The sequence below is a fragment of the Danio rerio genome, chromosome 6 (assembly GCF_052040795.2).
Source record: "Danio rerio strain M-AB ecotype USA chromosome 6, GRCz13ab, whole genome shotgun sequence".
In the NCBI taxonomy this organism is placed as follows: domain Eukaryota; kingdom Metazoa; phylum Chordata; class Actinopteri; order Cypriniformes; family Danionidae; genus Danio; species Danio rerio.
In genome coordinates, this window is record NC_141026.1 from 12,765,930 (window position 1) to 12,781,908 (window position 15,979).

At 36.8% G+C, this 15,979-nt stretch overlaps 1 protein-coding gene and 1 long non-coding RNA gene across 51 annotated transcripts in view; one reads left to right on the forward strand and one right to left on the reverse strand.

Annotated features, from left to right (window-relative positions):
• baz2ba (bromodomain adjacent to zinc finger domain, 2Ba) overlaps positions 1–15,979 on the forward strand; it is a 171,413-nt gene that overhangs the window by 40,095 nt on the left and 115,339 nt on the right. The window lies entirely within an intron of this gene.
• Positions 413–6,539, reverse strand: LOC147843392 (uncharacterized). Its single transcript, XR_015493320.1, has 2 exons — positions 6,407–6,539; positions 413–2,510 (listed from the first exon to the last, which is right to left on the reverse strand). It is a non-coding gene; the product is annotated as an uncharacterized LOC147843392 (long non-coding RNA).

Sequence of the window (15,979 nt, forward strand, 5' to 3'; positions counted from 1 at the left end):
AGTGATTCAGGGAGAAGTAATACCGTCATTTCTGGACTCTCAACAAAGCCGATCAAAGTGTGGAGTTTGTGGATCAAAAGCACATAGCGGGCACACACACACACACACACACACACACACACACACATACATTCAGAATGACCGTGTTATTTGCTTTCAGGCAAAACACACACTTTTGTTTGAGAAATAAGAGAGAGCTCAGACTCTCGGCCACTCTGACTAAAGGTTAGTCACACACTCCAACAAATTCACAGGTGGGAATAGATGGAGGTGTGTGGAGAAGACTGCTCGCTGGGTGATTACAGGAGAGCGCACAGTAAACACACCCCAACAGACATAAGCGGTGTGTGCACAGGAAGAGAGAGACACACAAACAATAGGGTTCAAGTACTGAGACCACCAGTAAAGCGTGTATTTTTTACCAATTTTTTTTATTTTATATATATTTTTCGTATCATTTTTATTACGTTCAGCTTTTTGGCTTTATTATTAATTGTTGGACACATCCAGACGGATAATTCTAGCCATTTTAGTCTTGTTGTCAGTTCTTTTAAACTGGAGCATCCCATTATTATTAACATTTTTATCAAAGTGAATGTGCTACAGAGAAAAATTATTATGTAGTTTTCTGCTGGATCCCAGGACATGTTGGACTGTTGGGAAACGAACAAGCTGCCAAAGCCGCCAAAACGCTCTAACAGGAAAGGATTGCAAAATCCCACCTTCAGATTTAAAGCCACTAATTAAAGGCTATATTTTTAACAAATGGCAAGCAGAATGGGATCAGTGATCAAAAAATACACTTTTTTTTTTAAATCCAGTCAGAAATTGGAAAAAATATAACTATTTTTTTTTTTAACTTAAGACAAGATGAGTTTTCAGAAGATATTATATCGGACACATAAGACTCACACATGAACATTTACTCAAAGGAGAAGAACCCCCAAAATGTCAATACTGCAACAAAAAACAAACTGTTAAACATATTTAGATGAGAAGTGTCTTGAAGGGGGCGGGACAAGTCAGATGCTAGAGAGCATTTGATTGGTCTGAAGATTTAATGAGAAACTGAAGTACACTACCTGGAAAAAGTCTTGATCCAAGTTTCAGGAACAACAAATAATAATTTGACTTCTCGTTGATCATTTGGTATCAGAATAGACTTATGTGAAAGGCAAATGCTTCTAGATTACGCTTATTTTAGCAAATAAAATATGATCATGCCTTGATTTTTAATTATTTAATTATGACAGTAAGGTCTGACTTTACTTAGATAAACGTCTTGTCCTTTAATGGGAATAATGAACAGTATAGAATATAAAGTCATGGTGAAAAAAACAATCAATATTGTGTATGACTCCCATAAGCTCGGAGGACTGCATCCATACATCTCTGCAGTGACTCAAATAGCTTATTAATAAAGTCATCTGGATTGGCAAAGAAAGCATTGTTGCAGGACTCCCAGAGTTCGTCAAGATTATTTAGATTCATCTTCAATGCCTCCTCCTCCATCTTACCTAAGACATGCTCAATAAAGTTGATGTCTGGTGATTGGGCTGGCCAATCCTGGAGCACCTTGACCTTCTTTACTTTCAGGAACTTTAATGTGGAGGCTGAAGTATAAAAAGGAGCGCTATCCTGCTGAAGAATTTGCCCTCTCCTGTAGTTTGTAATGTAATGGGCAGCACAAATATCTTGATACCTCAGGCTGTTGATGTTGCCATCCTCTTTGAAGATCTCTCACACACCCCCATACTGAATGCAACCCCAAACCATGATTTCTTTTACAATAAACTTGACTGATTTCTATGAGACTCTTGGGTCCATACGGGCTCCAATAGGTCTTCTGCAGTATCTGTGATTGGGATGCAGTTCAACAGATGATTCTTTAGAAAAATCGACCTTCTGCCACTTTTCTAAATGATCAACTAGAAGTCAAGTTATTTTTTGTTGCTCTTACAACTGGGATCGACGACATGATATTAGTCAGGCAGTGTATAAGGTGATGTAAAATAATTTTTTTTTCATTTCACAAACATTACATTTAGGGTGAAGTGAAAAACCACTCGCTTTGGATGTTTTTATCTTATAAATGCAAATTTTGTAACTCTTTTGAAGCATGCAGATTACTTTAAGACTAACATAATAATACTGACACTTAAAAAAACATGAAAACATTGACTTCACACAAATGAGAACAGGACTCAAGCTACATGAACTACATGAACAACTTCACTGTCATAAATCTGCCCAGTTTTGATTTATGATCAGGTAATATTACGTACTATTCATTGTATGTTCTGAAAAAAAAACCTGAAACTTTCATTCCAGGGTTTAAGTAACAGCCCTATATTTTCAGTGTGGTCTCAGACTTTGGACTCCGCTGTACATTCACAGATTCCCTCATTGGTCGGCTTGATATCTTTTGCAGAAGAGGCGCAGATTGTGTCCAACCATCTGCTATTGAAAGAGCACATGCTACAGTGTCTGTCAGTACATGTGTTTGAGAGCTGAAGGGAGAAATAGAGAGAGAGAAAGACCTGTCAGATGCAGCCACATTCAACAAACCCAACCACTTGTCCTTCATATCATTAGAACGGTTTCGCAGTTTTATGTTGTGCTTAAAAGTGATTGCTTGTTGCTGTGTCGTACAGTTGAACACCACTGTGTGTGTAAGAATTGGCGTGTCTCTATGCGAGCAAATACTCACACATTCTCAGTTTTTCTCAGTGATTTTGCAGCATTGTTGCAGCACAGGAAGTGGAGAATCGACTTGCGGTCAAAACTGAAAGCGTGTGTGTGTTTATTTGTGTTTGAGTTTAGGGGTGGGGGATACTTTGCTATACTTAGAAGTAACTGCCAGCAGACGTTAGCCAAATCAAACCAAAAACAATGTAAATGTCTATCTATTTGAGATTTCATAAATGATTTGAGTGGCTGGAATGTACATCGTCAAGCATTGGTAAGGTTGCCTTTTTTGATTAAAAATATTACACTTACTAGTCAGTTTGACACAAGTTTTAAGTTACTTTCTATTTACAATTAGTGAAAATAAAGAGAACAGAAATATCCAGACGAGGCACAGTTAAGATTTAAAGTTTTTATTAAGTGTAGTTTTGTGTGCAGACATGAAATTCTCTCAGATTTGTAGTATAATTGAAGGAATATTATTCATAGCATATATTCTACTATTTATTTAGCTCATTAATTTCATTGTAAGGCCTATAGCTCACTGCTAAATGAATGTTTAATGTTAAACATGTTGAAGATTAGCAGACATTCTGATGATTCATAAAGCGATCAGCCGAACTTTACTGTACTGAACTCTGCAAACTGAAGTCTTTTTCACTGTTGACATTTATTCTAAAAAGAAAGAACCAGTTTTGAACCTGTTTAATAATTGTAATGGAAAGAATAATGTTGTGATGATGATTACAGTAACCCAGGATGTAGTTTCATGATAATCACACCACGACAAACTGGCTAGTGTGTAATATTTACACACACACACACACACACACACACACACACACACACACACACACACACACACATACATACACATACATATACATATACATATACATATATATATATATATATATATATATATATATATATATATATATATATATATATATATATATATATATATATATATACAGATATACATACATATCCTAAATATGGGGCAACATGGTGGCTCATTGGGTAGCAAGAAGGTCTCTGGTTTGAGCCCCAGCTGGATCAGGCTCCGTTGTCCCCCACAGTCCAAAGACATGCGCTATAGGTGAATTGAATAAACTAAATTGGCCGTGGTTTATGGGTGCTTTCACACCTACACTTTTGTTTCGGAACGTGTCTCGATTGCCCAGTTAGCGCGGTTCGTTTGGCAAATGTGAACAGGGCAATCGCGCTCTGTTCTGTGCCAAAGTAATCGCTCCGAGATCGCTTGAATGAGGTGGTCTCGACTCGATTGAAACGAACCCTGGAGCGGTTCGATTACAGTGAAAAAGCGATCCGATCCGAGCGTGGGTATATCACAGTGTTTTATGGATATGTAATAAGCATACAGCTATATGAGGAGAGAATATGAGTATGGCGGGAAGTTTCGCGAGTCTCCGGATGCCCAATAACGAGTGATGATCTCCCGGTAATCTCGCGTCTCCCTCCCGGTCCTCAAATAGGCTACGTCGCGCACCCTTCTCACCCTTCCCCATCGCATCTCTCCTCAGACACATCGCGCGCGCACCCTGTCAATCACCACCAAACCCCCACCTCTCCTGACAGCTTAGCGGGACGCTGCAAAATAAACCCTGACACTCTGACCAATGTAAGGAGAGTTTACTCGCACGTGACTTGTTTTAGCTCTTTTGGTCCGATTAGAAACTTTGCAATGTGAAAGCGAACCGCTCCAAGAGCAAAGAGCAACAATGTAACAATCGTAATCTCTGTTTCGGAACAACTGAATCGATTCACAGGTGTGAAAGCCCCCTATGTGTCTGAATGCGAGAGTCTATGTATGGGTGTTTCCCAGTGCTGGGTGCAGCTGGAAGGAAATCCGCTGTGTAAAACATATGCTGCATAAGTTGCCGGTTCATTCCGTCTGAAGCTTCATTTTCGCCTATACCCACGTGACTGCTTCAAATTTTGATTCAAAGGTTTGAACACCCTCATGGGATAGTAAAGTGTATAGCGAGAGATTAGGCCTCGATTTCATACATTTCTACTGTTTCAAATCACTGCACCGGTCCCACACACCAGTAATTAAATTAAAATATAATAGTAATTTATAGTAAAAAAGGTTTTGAACCATACTAAAGTGTATTAGTGTATTTTTTTTACAACTATCTTTAAAGAAAACCCCTGCATAACGTAGTATAGTGTTTAACATAGGCCAGCTGGCAAGTGCAGCCCAAAAGCATTGCACACATAGCCTCCTTCTAGAGCAATTCCCTCCGATGCAGGAATCGCTGGTTTAATCCCAGCTTGGAACGGGACTAGTTGGAATACGATAATTGTAAATGTTTTTGAATACCTTGGATTTTACTACAGTCATCGGTGGTGTAATGTGACATACCTTATGTGTAAAAATTATAGTTATTGAGTAATTTGTTTATATTACTGTTGTTGTATTACTACATGAATGAGTTGGTCAGTTGTGAACATTTGACATCATTGCAACACAGTACTTTCCCACACTTTAACCAAAAGAGCTCCTCATCGAGCTCTGATTTAGAAAGCTTCGAGTAACGAACTTTTTTCCGATACAATTGGGTCGAGCGCTTCACTGGTTCAGAAAGCTTCCTTTCACCATCACTAGCTTTGATTGGCTACTCTGACAATGATGTTTAAACTTCAACAATGTAACATTTATTTCAGTTTTTAGTCATTTGAAATACTAAATATTTTGGGTTGCTTGTTCTTTTATTCATCAATTGTATTTTATAAGGAGTGACGCGGTGGTGCAGTATGTAGTGCTGTTGCTTCACAGCAAGAAGGTTGCTGGTTTGAATTAGGTAAGCTAAAATTGTTCCTAGTGTATGTATGTCAATGAGAGTGTATGGATGTTTCCCAGTGATGGGTTGCAGCTGGAAGGGCATACGGTGCGTAAATCATGTGCTGGATAAGTTGGCGGTTCATTCCGCTGTGGCGACCCCAGATTAATAGAGTGACTAAACCGAAAAGAAAATGAATGAATGTATTTTACGAATAGTCTGTGTGTACATTTACACAAACTTCAAATATCTGTGCAGTTGTGTATGCAATAATAGAAGGTAATAGAAGTCAATGGCCCTATTTAGATGGATGCGTGTGTGTCTGCTTGTTTGTGTGTGTGTGTGTAGCATTTCAAAGCCAGTCATTTTATGTCAAATGCACAGAGACTAAACACTCTGTCACAATCAAAGCAGGAGACATGAATACTGTTGTAAGCTGGGTGTGTGTGTGTATGTGTGTTTTTGTGAGATAGTCATATGTCATGTTCTCTGATAACGTCTTGAAAGGATCAGCACGAACGGAATGTTTAAACAGGGAGCCGAAATATTTACAGGTACATCTGTAAGACACACACACACACACACACATCTGCTTGTGATAGAAATGTGACTGTTTGCCAGTCAGGTGATTTAGGAGAGCATTAAGGGCTAATTTTACCACCACAGTCTATTACGTTCATTAAACTACATCAGGATGATTGAGTCAAACGCATCAGACTGGTCTATCTGTGGATACGAGTGTGTCTGTGTGTGTGTGTGTGTGTGTGTGTGTGTGAGTGTGTGTGTTTTCTCTCCCTCCTGCCGCTGTGGTTTTTCATGAGGGTATCGGGTAATAGTAGACTCTAAACTAACAGCGACCTGCGCTCTTCCCCTGATCTGATCGTCTGTAATGGCAGACACACACTCACAGCTCTCAAAGATGGCCGCCTCCACGAGGATGACAGTGCGTTTGTTGTTCTGGCTCCGAGGAGATTGGAATGTCAGGATACGTGAGAGGGAGAGAGAGAGATGGCTGTGTTTTCTCTCGCTCTGTGTCTTCCTGGTTGTGAGTGAGGCGTGAAGGATGTGTGTGTGCGCCGGGGCCCCTCCCCTCCTCTTCCTCCCGCCCCTCTCTTCCTCTGATTGGCTGCCGGACAGAAATGGAAACATTATTCGATTGCGTCTCTTCAGAGGTCAGCGACCTCTCTGAACGCTCTAAAGACTGAGCTCAGCATTTGGCTGTGGGACGGCTCAATGTTAATGAATGTTTAAAGAATAGCTGAAAAGCTCAGAGAGAGATAGAGGGAGAGAGAGAGAGAGACAACAGAGTCCATGTTAAGTAAAGTGCGAAGAACCCTGGCTGTGGAACACAAGCTTGCTGTTTACTAGATACTTCACAGTATACACTGTGTACAAACAGTGTTAAATGAAATATGAAATAGTATATATTTGTTTGTTTATTTTTTACAAGGAACAGTGTATGTTAGGGCAGCATGATATTAGAAAACCTCCTGAATTATTGTATATTTTCCCACAGTTTCTGTTTAACGAAAAAAAGAATTTTTTTATACATGTCTAAACATAATAGTTCTGATAACTGATTTATTTTACCTATACCATGATGACAGTACATAATACTTTACTATATAGCAAAATCGCCAATGTTAATTCAACTCTGAGAGAGTTAATTTTAACATTTTACTAGTGTATATATAATCCACACCAGCCAGAGTTAACATAACATTTTCAAAAGTGTTAATAATTTAACACTGACACAAGAGTTTGATTCGTATTTAATTTGTTTGATATACATTTAATTCTTATTTATCAAGTATTATTCTGAAATTTTATAAATGCAAAAAAATACTGTTCCATTCATAAATAATAAAACATTTTAAGACTTAATTATTTAAGGTCCAGAGCTAATTAGTTGTAAAGTAACCCAATACAAAACAGCAGATATTTTTCAAGATGCAAGTATTCAGCTAAAAGTGACTTTAACTTTAAAATCTTAAAAAATCTTTAAACTTTGACTTTAAAGGCTTAACTAGGTTAGTTAGGTTAACTAGTTATGTATATATATATAGATAGGATTAGGGTAGCTAATAATATTGACATTTGATAAGTGTTTAAAAAAATAACCTCAATTTTATTTTAGCCAAACTTGACGTTCTGAAGGAGAAAAAATATTATAGGAAATACTATGAACATGTTCTTGCTGTTAAACATAAAAAATTATCATTTTACATATACAGTTGAAGTCAGAATTATTATCCCCCCTGAATTATTAGACCTCCTGTTTAATATTTTCCACAATTTCTTTTTTTTTTTTTTTTGGAGAGAAGATTTCTTTAACACATTTCTAATCATAAAAAATTTAATAACTCATCTCTAATAACTGATTTATTTTATCTTTGTCATGAGGACAGTAAAAAATATTTTAATAGATATTTTTCAAGACACTTCTATACAGTTTGTATAGTGACATTTAAAGGCTTAACTAGGTTCATTAGGTTAACTAGGCAGGTTAGGGTAATTAGGCAAGTAATTGTATAACGATGGTTTGTTCTGTAGACTTTCGAAAAAAAATTGCTTAAAGGGGCTAATAATTTTGACCTTTAATGTTTTAAAAAAAATGAAAATCTTCTTTTATTCTAGCCAAAATAAAACAAAAAAAAAACTTACTCCAGAAGAAAAAATATTATCAGACATACTGTGGAAAGTTTTCTTGCTCTGTTAAACATCCTTTAAGAAATATTTTAAAAAGAAAAAAAAATTCCAAGGGGGCTAATAATTCTGACTTTAACTGTACATGAACAAGGTCCCAGAATGCAAGGTCTCATAATGCAAGGCAAAAGTGTAAATAAACTGAAAACATTATTATTATTATTATTATTAGTAGTAGTAGTAGTATATTATTTTATTATTATTGATAATAATAAGGATTTAATAATAAAGTTAATAGCAACAACAAAATGGTTATTACTATTATTATTAAGATTAATAACAACAACATTATTATTATTATTATTATTATTAATAGCAATAATAATAAATACATATTATTATAACAATATTAGTCATAATAATAGTTACAAACAATTGTTAACATTATTATAGCAAAATATTATTATTGTAATAAAAATATGAAACTAAGAAAAAACGTGTGTGAATGAGAGTGTATGGGTGTTTCCCAGTGATGGGTTACAGCTGGAAGGACATCTGCTGCGTAAAACATGCTGGATATGTTGGTGGTTCATACCACAGTGGTGACCCCTTGATTAACAAAGGGACTAAGCCGAATGAATGATATTTGATACATACAGGATATTTAGATATTATGCATGGCATGCTAGATCCAGCAGAAATGTTATTAGTATATGGCTGTGTGCTGTTTTCGACAAGGCAGTGTAGAGCATTCATGTTAAGTAACAGCAGATTGGGAAAAGTACATTTCCTGGTTTAACCCCAGAGAAGATCTTACATGTGTAATGATTTCTAAAACGAGAGCAAGTGTAATCTCTAATACATAACGCAAGCAGAAAAGCCACAGTCCTGCTCCGTGGCCGTTTTTACCCCTCAGCAAGGATCTTAACCTCAGGTTGCTCCAATGGGACGGTGCCTGTAATTAGTGTATTGTAAGTCACTTTGTGGGAAAAAAAATGTGTCCGTAACTGCTAGAATTTGGTATTTTTCTATTTGCCAACAATGAGGATTGAAGTAGTGGTTAAAGATCGGGGCTAGTAACCGAAAGGTCATTGGTTTGAACTCCACAAAAGGCGATCCATGAGCTATTACCAGTGTACCATTGGCAGTTAACCTCAGGTTTTTTCCAGTGGGACTGTCTCTGTAAAATTACTTGTGTCAACATTACCAACTCAGCGCCAGTGTTACACAACTCAAGCCCAAAAGCTTGTATTTGGCAGAGTGTTGGGGATTTTGATTCACCATGACATGAATGTGTTTATTAAAAACTGATTACTTGTACTGATCACTGATAACTTTAGTCTTTCTTATAGGAACTGACACAAACTTTAGATTTTGTTATTGAACAAAAATCGAATTTAACGACAAAACAACAGTATGTTCATAGGGGCAGGGAAATGATCAATAAAGCTTAATATCGCAATATTTTCCATTACATTCCAGTATTATACCAATGCTCATATCAAATATTGCCAAAAAAGTTTTATTCTATTTGGTTGAAAATTAAAATAATTTTCTTTACAGTACACTAGACTGGTGTTTCTCAACCTTGTTCCTGGAATACCACCAACACTGCATGTTTTGGACGTCTCCTTTGTCTGGAACACCCATAACAGGTCTTTCAATCTCTGCTAATGAGCTGCTGATCTTAATCAGGTAAGTTTAGTTAAGGAGACATGGGAAATGTACAGAGCTGGTGGTCCTCCAGGAACATGGTTGAGAATCACTGCACTAGACAATGGTGTTAAACTTGAGTTGTTTTCTTATGTTTCCTGGGTCGACTTCAGCATGCAGTAAGTTGGTAAATTAAAGATGGCGGCATCACAGAGAGGTGCATACAGCGTTTCTAAGAGGTTTTCATGAATGTTTATCTACTTGACATAGCCGTTTTGCACTAAATAATTAAATATAAGTCAATTAAATAGGGGTGTCAAAATTAATTGTTTCTTCGGTGCACCGCGATGCAGACGCGGACAATTCGGTATCGGTTCAGTAATAATCATAACCGGTTATTATGTACTGACGTCATTTATCTCCTATGCGCTCTGTCACGAGGGAGGTGAGCGCGAGTATTTACAACACAGCCAACTCATGCTACGCGTGCCGTATATCCAGGGGGGCGCCAGAAATGAGCGCGGGTCAGTTGGTTTTGTTTTCGATTTTCCTGACACACATTCAGTTATAGACGGCAATAACTCAAAAACCCCTCATCCTAAAAATATCTAAAGTGTGTTTCCTACAAAAAGACAAAGCTGGTTATGTTTCACAGCTGTCTTTCTTTTTTTTTTCGCTCGACATTACGAGCACTGCTCAGTTTAAGCCCTCGCAATATGTGTTTAGCCGGGAGAGCTCGAGCTGAGAGGAGCTCTCAGTAAGGGACCGTCGGAAAAGTGCTTCCTTTTTTCGTTTTTTTTTTTCGTTTTTCTGTTCCGCTCAGCGCGAGCTCTCCCTGTTACGAGGGCTTAAGTGTGTGTGTGTGTTTGTTTGTTTGTTTGTTTGGTGCTGTCTATGTTTGTGTGTGTTTGAATGAGAGACAGTGTGGTGCTGTGTGTCTGTGTGTTTATACAGACAGCTTGTTATAGCCTCCCCCCTAAAATATAACACTGTGTATGGAAAGCATCGTCAATGCACCGTGATGCACCGAGATATCGAATTGAACCTAATCGAAGGCATGATAATCGTAACCGAACCTTGAGACCAGTATAGATTCACACCTCTAGAATTAAACAATCTGTTTAAAGCAGATATCAAAGTTTTCATTTAAGTTTAAGGACATAATTTGAAGTTGGAAATAGGTCATTAATTGCGATATATTGCAGAATATTGCCATATATACTATAATCACAATAATATTGTATCGTGTCGAGTATCTTGATAATATCGCATTGTGATGATTTCATTTTAGCTTTAGCATTCATGCAGCTGCTTCTGTCCCTGAGATATATTAAGGCAGAAGCGCGAACCACAGCTAAATGTTTACACATTTGACTACATTACAAATTCTGTGGATAGATAAGTATTGTGAATAACTTCGATAAAAACATAAGGAGGAACACCTTTGCATTTTGAGATGTACATAATATGTGTGTGTGCTGGTGCTCACCGGAGCACACCTTCAGGTGCATGCGCGTCACACAGCTGAACATAGAGCTTGAAGGTAAACTAGTAGCAGCAGTTTATCATGAGCATTTTATCAACCTTTTTTTTTTACACAGTTGGCATTAATAATGAACTCAGAGAGTAACGTTTTCTGACTAACATCTAGCAGCTAAATTTGTCTGGAAAGGTATTCAGACACTTTTATTTTCATGTACAGCACAGATGTGAATGTGTCTGAATGTTCTGATTGGCTGGAGTTGATGTTTCACGTCAGCACGATCTAAACGTGAACACGCTCTTTCCAGCAAATAACCGGTAATGTTAATGTTAAAATTGCCAGAACAAATTATCCGTTATTTTCAAAAATCCCTTTTCTGGAAAAGCCTGTATGTGTGAAAGGGGCTAAGATGCAGTGGCCCTCTTTTTATCTGTGAAATTTTATTTAAATATCATTGAATTTTGTAGCTGGCGAGAAGTGTTGTATGTTATGAGTAGCCATTTACTCAGATTCATTCACATTATTCATAAATTTACATTTCATAATGGTATATTAAAACAAATCTACTTAGAAACGTGGGAAAGTGCTTATGCATTGTTAAAATATTACCTTTAGTAATCGTAACACAGCACAATCTGTTTATTGTCATCATAAATCATAGTCATAAATGTTACTGTGATTTTATTTATTAGTGTATGATATAACCAGAAATCCCTATACATTCATAATTCTTTGTTGTGAATGAGATTGACTCGCCAATAGTGAGTTTTAAATGAAGTCAACTGTGATTGATTTATTCATTTGACTTTTGATTAGATGCAATGGACCTCGTTTTGCCTGTGAAATGTAGCTTGATTTAAGTAGTTGGCCAGAAGGTTCATTAACTATTAACCAAAAGGGTGGGTTTTTAACCGATTAATGGCATCAGAGGCTCAAGACATAATCTTATATCTTTAATGGCTTATATTAGAAATGTTGACAGAGGTTTGTGATACAAGAATTAGAGCAGAGCATTATTTAAATGCATATTTTCTGTGGAGCGATCTATTTGAGGTAGCTTGCTATTTTTATTTGACGGAAGAAATAAAAATTTATAATGGGAAAAATAACAGCCTATGCTGTTTTTAAAAAGGACCTTATTTTGACCTTATTCTAAAATGCGGAAGTGCGCCTGTTTTCGCGATTGTTTTAGAACTTCCATTTCAGTCGCCTATGGGAGAAATGACTAGAAATAATAAACGGCAGGAAACGGTCAAACTACTTGCTCTACAAACAAATGTTTGCATGACTATACAGACCAAGTTGAATAATATAATAAGAAAATATCAAATTGCAACATCAAGCAGCGTAATGAGCAGTTTTTAACGTCAAAAAATGAATGGAAGTGAATGAGACCGGAAGTCTCAAGCCAAAAAGATTCAAATGGCAGCACCCGCTCGTCGGCGGAGATTAAGGTGAATAGGGCAGGACTATTTATTTCATTCTTTTTATTTTGTTTATTATATTTTCTTTGCTGTTGGAAACACTGCAGGTGCGTGAAGATGTTCTGTTGTTAATATGTTTGCATGTTAATATAAATCAGTATTTTAAAATGCAATATTAAATGTGTCAGACACAAAATAGACATGTCAATAAATTTTTTTTAATATATATTAATCTGACCAGTTAACTGCTAATATTCGGTTGATGATCGGCGGTTGCATAATTAATCGAAATGAGCATCCGTAAATGGTTTATTAAAACTATTATCTGCAAATCTAAAAATAGTGCCTATGCATATGCCTATGTTAAAACATTGCCTTCAGTTGTAGTAACAATGGCACGATCTGTTGTTTGTCTACCATGTTGACAGTTGCTGGTTTTCAAAAAACATTAATGTTACTGTTTGATTTATTTAATAGTGTACGACATAACCAGAAATCCCTACACATTCATAATTCTTTGCTGTGAATGAGATAGACTCACACGGAGAACCAATCAAACATCCATCAATCAGTGAGCAGATGCTCGTTCGCAAACAAAACGCCCCGGTTCATTCAGCCCCTGTTCCGTAATCTGTTTGCTAACGCTACAGTCTGCCTACGAAGACGGGAACTAGAAAAAGAAATCTTAAGTGAATAATCCAATAGGCTTTATTGAATAATTATTATATGCACATCAGATGTTCTGTGTAAATGAATGAACGGCATCATCCATGACCGAGGGCAAAGATTGAAGATTGTCAAGTGAAAGAAAGTGCCTTTGGGTTAAATGGTCTGCTAAATGGCTAGCGCATTGTGTCGTGTGTTGAGCGCTGAAGAAAGCCGTTCTGAATAGGGCTCTTTTTTTTTCCTTCTCCTTCTTCTTTTTTGACATGTCCAGGCTTTCGAGCTCCTTATAGTCACCTCACATCACCACGAGTTGATTGTGAGCAGGATTTGTTTGGAGCAGGATTTGGTTTAGATTGGATTCATTCATTTGGAAACAGATAAAACAGGCCAATAGTGAGTGCTCGTGGTGCAGTCCACAGCAAGAGAGGGTCTGTTATTCCTCAAACTGAATTCTAAGTGTCTCGCTATCTCACAGAGAGGAGCTTATCAAAACTGTGTAGATGGACACAATGTATGAGCACTGCATGTGTGTGTGTGCGCGCGGAGCCACAATGTGTGTTTTTATAGAGCGTGGGGGCATTTTATTTGTTGTTTCCATTGTCACACGCAGCTGCTTCAAGGTTTATTCTCTCGTTTTCCGTCTCTCTCTCAAGCCTGAATTGGGTTCAGCGTCCACATCTGTGTGTGGCAGCTGTGAGGGACCTTGATTGGATGAAATGATCAGATGAGAGGGGGAGGACACGGGGAAAGAGTATATAGAAGGAGTAATCAGAGGAAACTCTGTCTGTTTCTCTTGATTTGTCTGTCTCTCACTGTTTCTCCCTTCGGATGAAGCTCAGAAATCATTTTTCGATTATATTGACCTCAGCCTGATTTTCCCCGCCGGTTTGAATCTGGCTCTAAAGGCGATTTGAGTGATTCTTTGAAAGAGAGAAACGTTGGCAGAGCCGTGGCCAAGCTGTTAGCGCATGTAGGCATTTATCAGCTTGCATTTTCTTGAATCTGTTGCACCTTTAGGGGCCATTTTCAACAAGATGCAAACAGAAAATGAGAAAAAAGAAGACTGTATCAGGAGTGCGGTGGTCAAAGGCGTTTATCTAGTGGAAAACAATGGAAAAGTAGAACAGCGAAATGCATGTTCTGCCCCATTATTCACTTTTGGGGTGCCTAAAGTACCAGTACTTTAGAGCGTCCCAAGCCATATGTTGAGGGTCTTGGGGCATTTTCACACCAGTACATCATTTGCTTTGTTCCAGAGCAGGGATTATAACTGTTACAATGTTGCAGAATGTTTCACTTTGGGTCAGATTGTTTTCACAAGGCGTTATTTCTAATAGGGCATATGCAGAAGCATGCAGACAGACTTGGTAGCACTTTAGAATAACTATCCATTATAACTGGTTAATAGTCCATTAATAAACTGTTAGTTAATGAGTTATAAATGACTTGTAAAATAAAAGTTAATAGTTTGTTAATTCTTTATAACTTTGTTTATAGATAGCCAATAGATAACTTACAAGCTGTTACTTTTTGTGCTAAACATGAAAACAAAATAAGATTTTTTTTTTTATCAGAAAAGTTCTACAAACGTTTCACTGGTGTTATAAGATGCTTAAACTATGAACAACTGATCTGTAAAGTGTGAGTTAATATATTAGTTAAATGTTAGTTATTAGCTTATGTATGTTATTGGGACATTATTCTGAAGTTGCAACTATTAATTTACTAACAGTTGATAATTTAAGAATAGCTGCAACTTAAGAATAACGTCTCAATAACACATATAAACGTTAAAGTATTAACTGATACTTAACAAGTCTTTAGTAAGTAATTTACTAACAGCTTGTTCATGATCTGTTACTAATGTATTAGGTATAGTTATAAATCATTAAAATACATTAGACAAGTCATTTACAACTTGTTAACTAACAGCTTGTAAGTTATCTTTTGGCTATCTGTAAGACACGGTTATAAATAACAAACTATTAACTTTTATTTAACAAGTCATTTATAACTCATTAACTAACAGTTTATTAATGGACTATTAACTAGTTATAATGGATAGTTATTCTAAAGTGTTACCCAAAAACTTTTTAATTTCTGCAATTAAAAGAAACTGAACTGAATGCAGTTTCAATATTAGCGCATTTAAGGTCTGTTTTCTTTAAAAATCAACAATCTTCACTGCCTGAATGATATATGCTATAAAGTGGGTCTTACAATGTACAAGAAGCACTGCATTAAAATACATTTTTTCCATGCCATGTCTTATAATATGACAATTTTTTTTACCCCAGTATTTCCAATGGCATTTCTGCGCTCGCCTGCTGACCCTGATAGGTGCATGCATGTAAATTTCGGTTTACGCTTCAACAACTAAATGAATGCCGAAGCCTATTTAACTGGTTATATTTTAATCATATTACAACGTCAATGTAATCGGAATCGAAGGAAACAAAGGAATCGTATAAAATTGAAAAAGTCACATTAACTATTCACCGATAGTTTATCGGTGTGGAAGGAAACACTAGCTCTGCATATACCCTATTAGAGCAGAATTTGTAATCTCTCATCTCATTGGTCAAAGCATGCCAGTTTGTGTTCCCGGA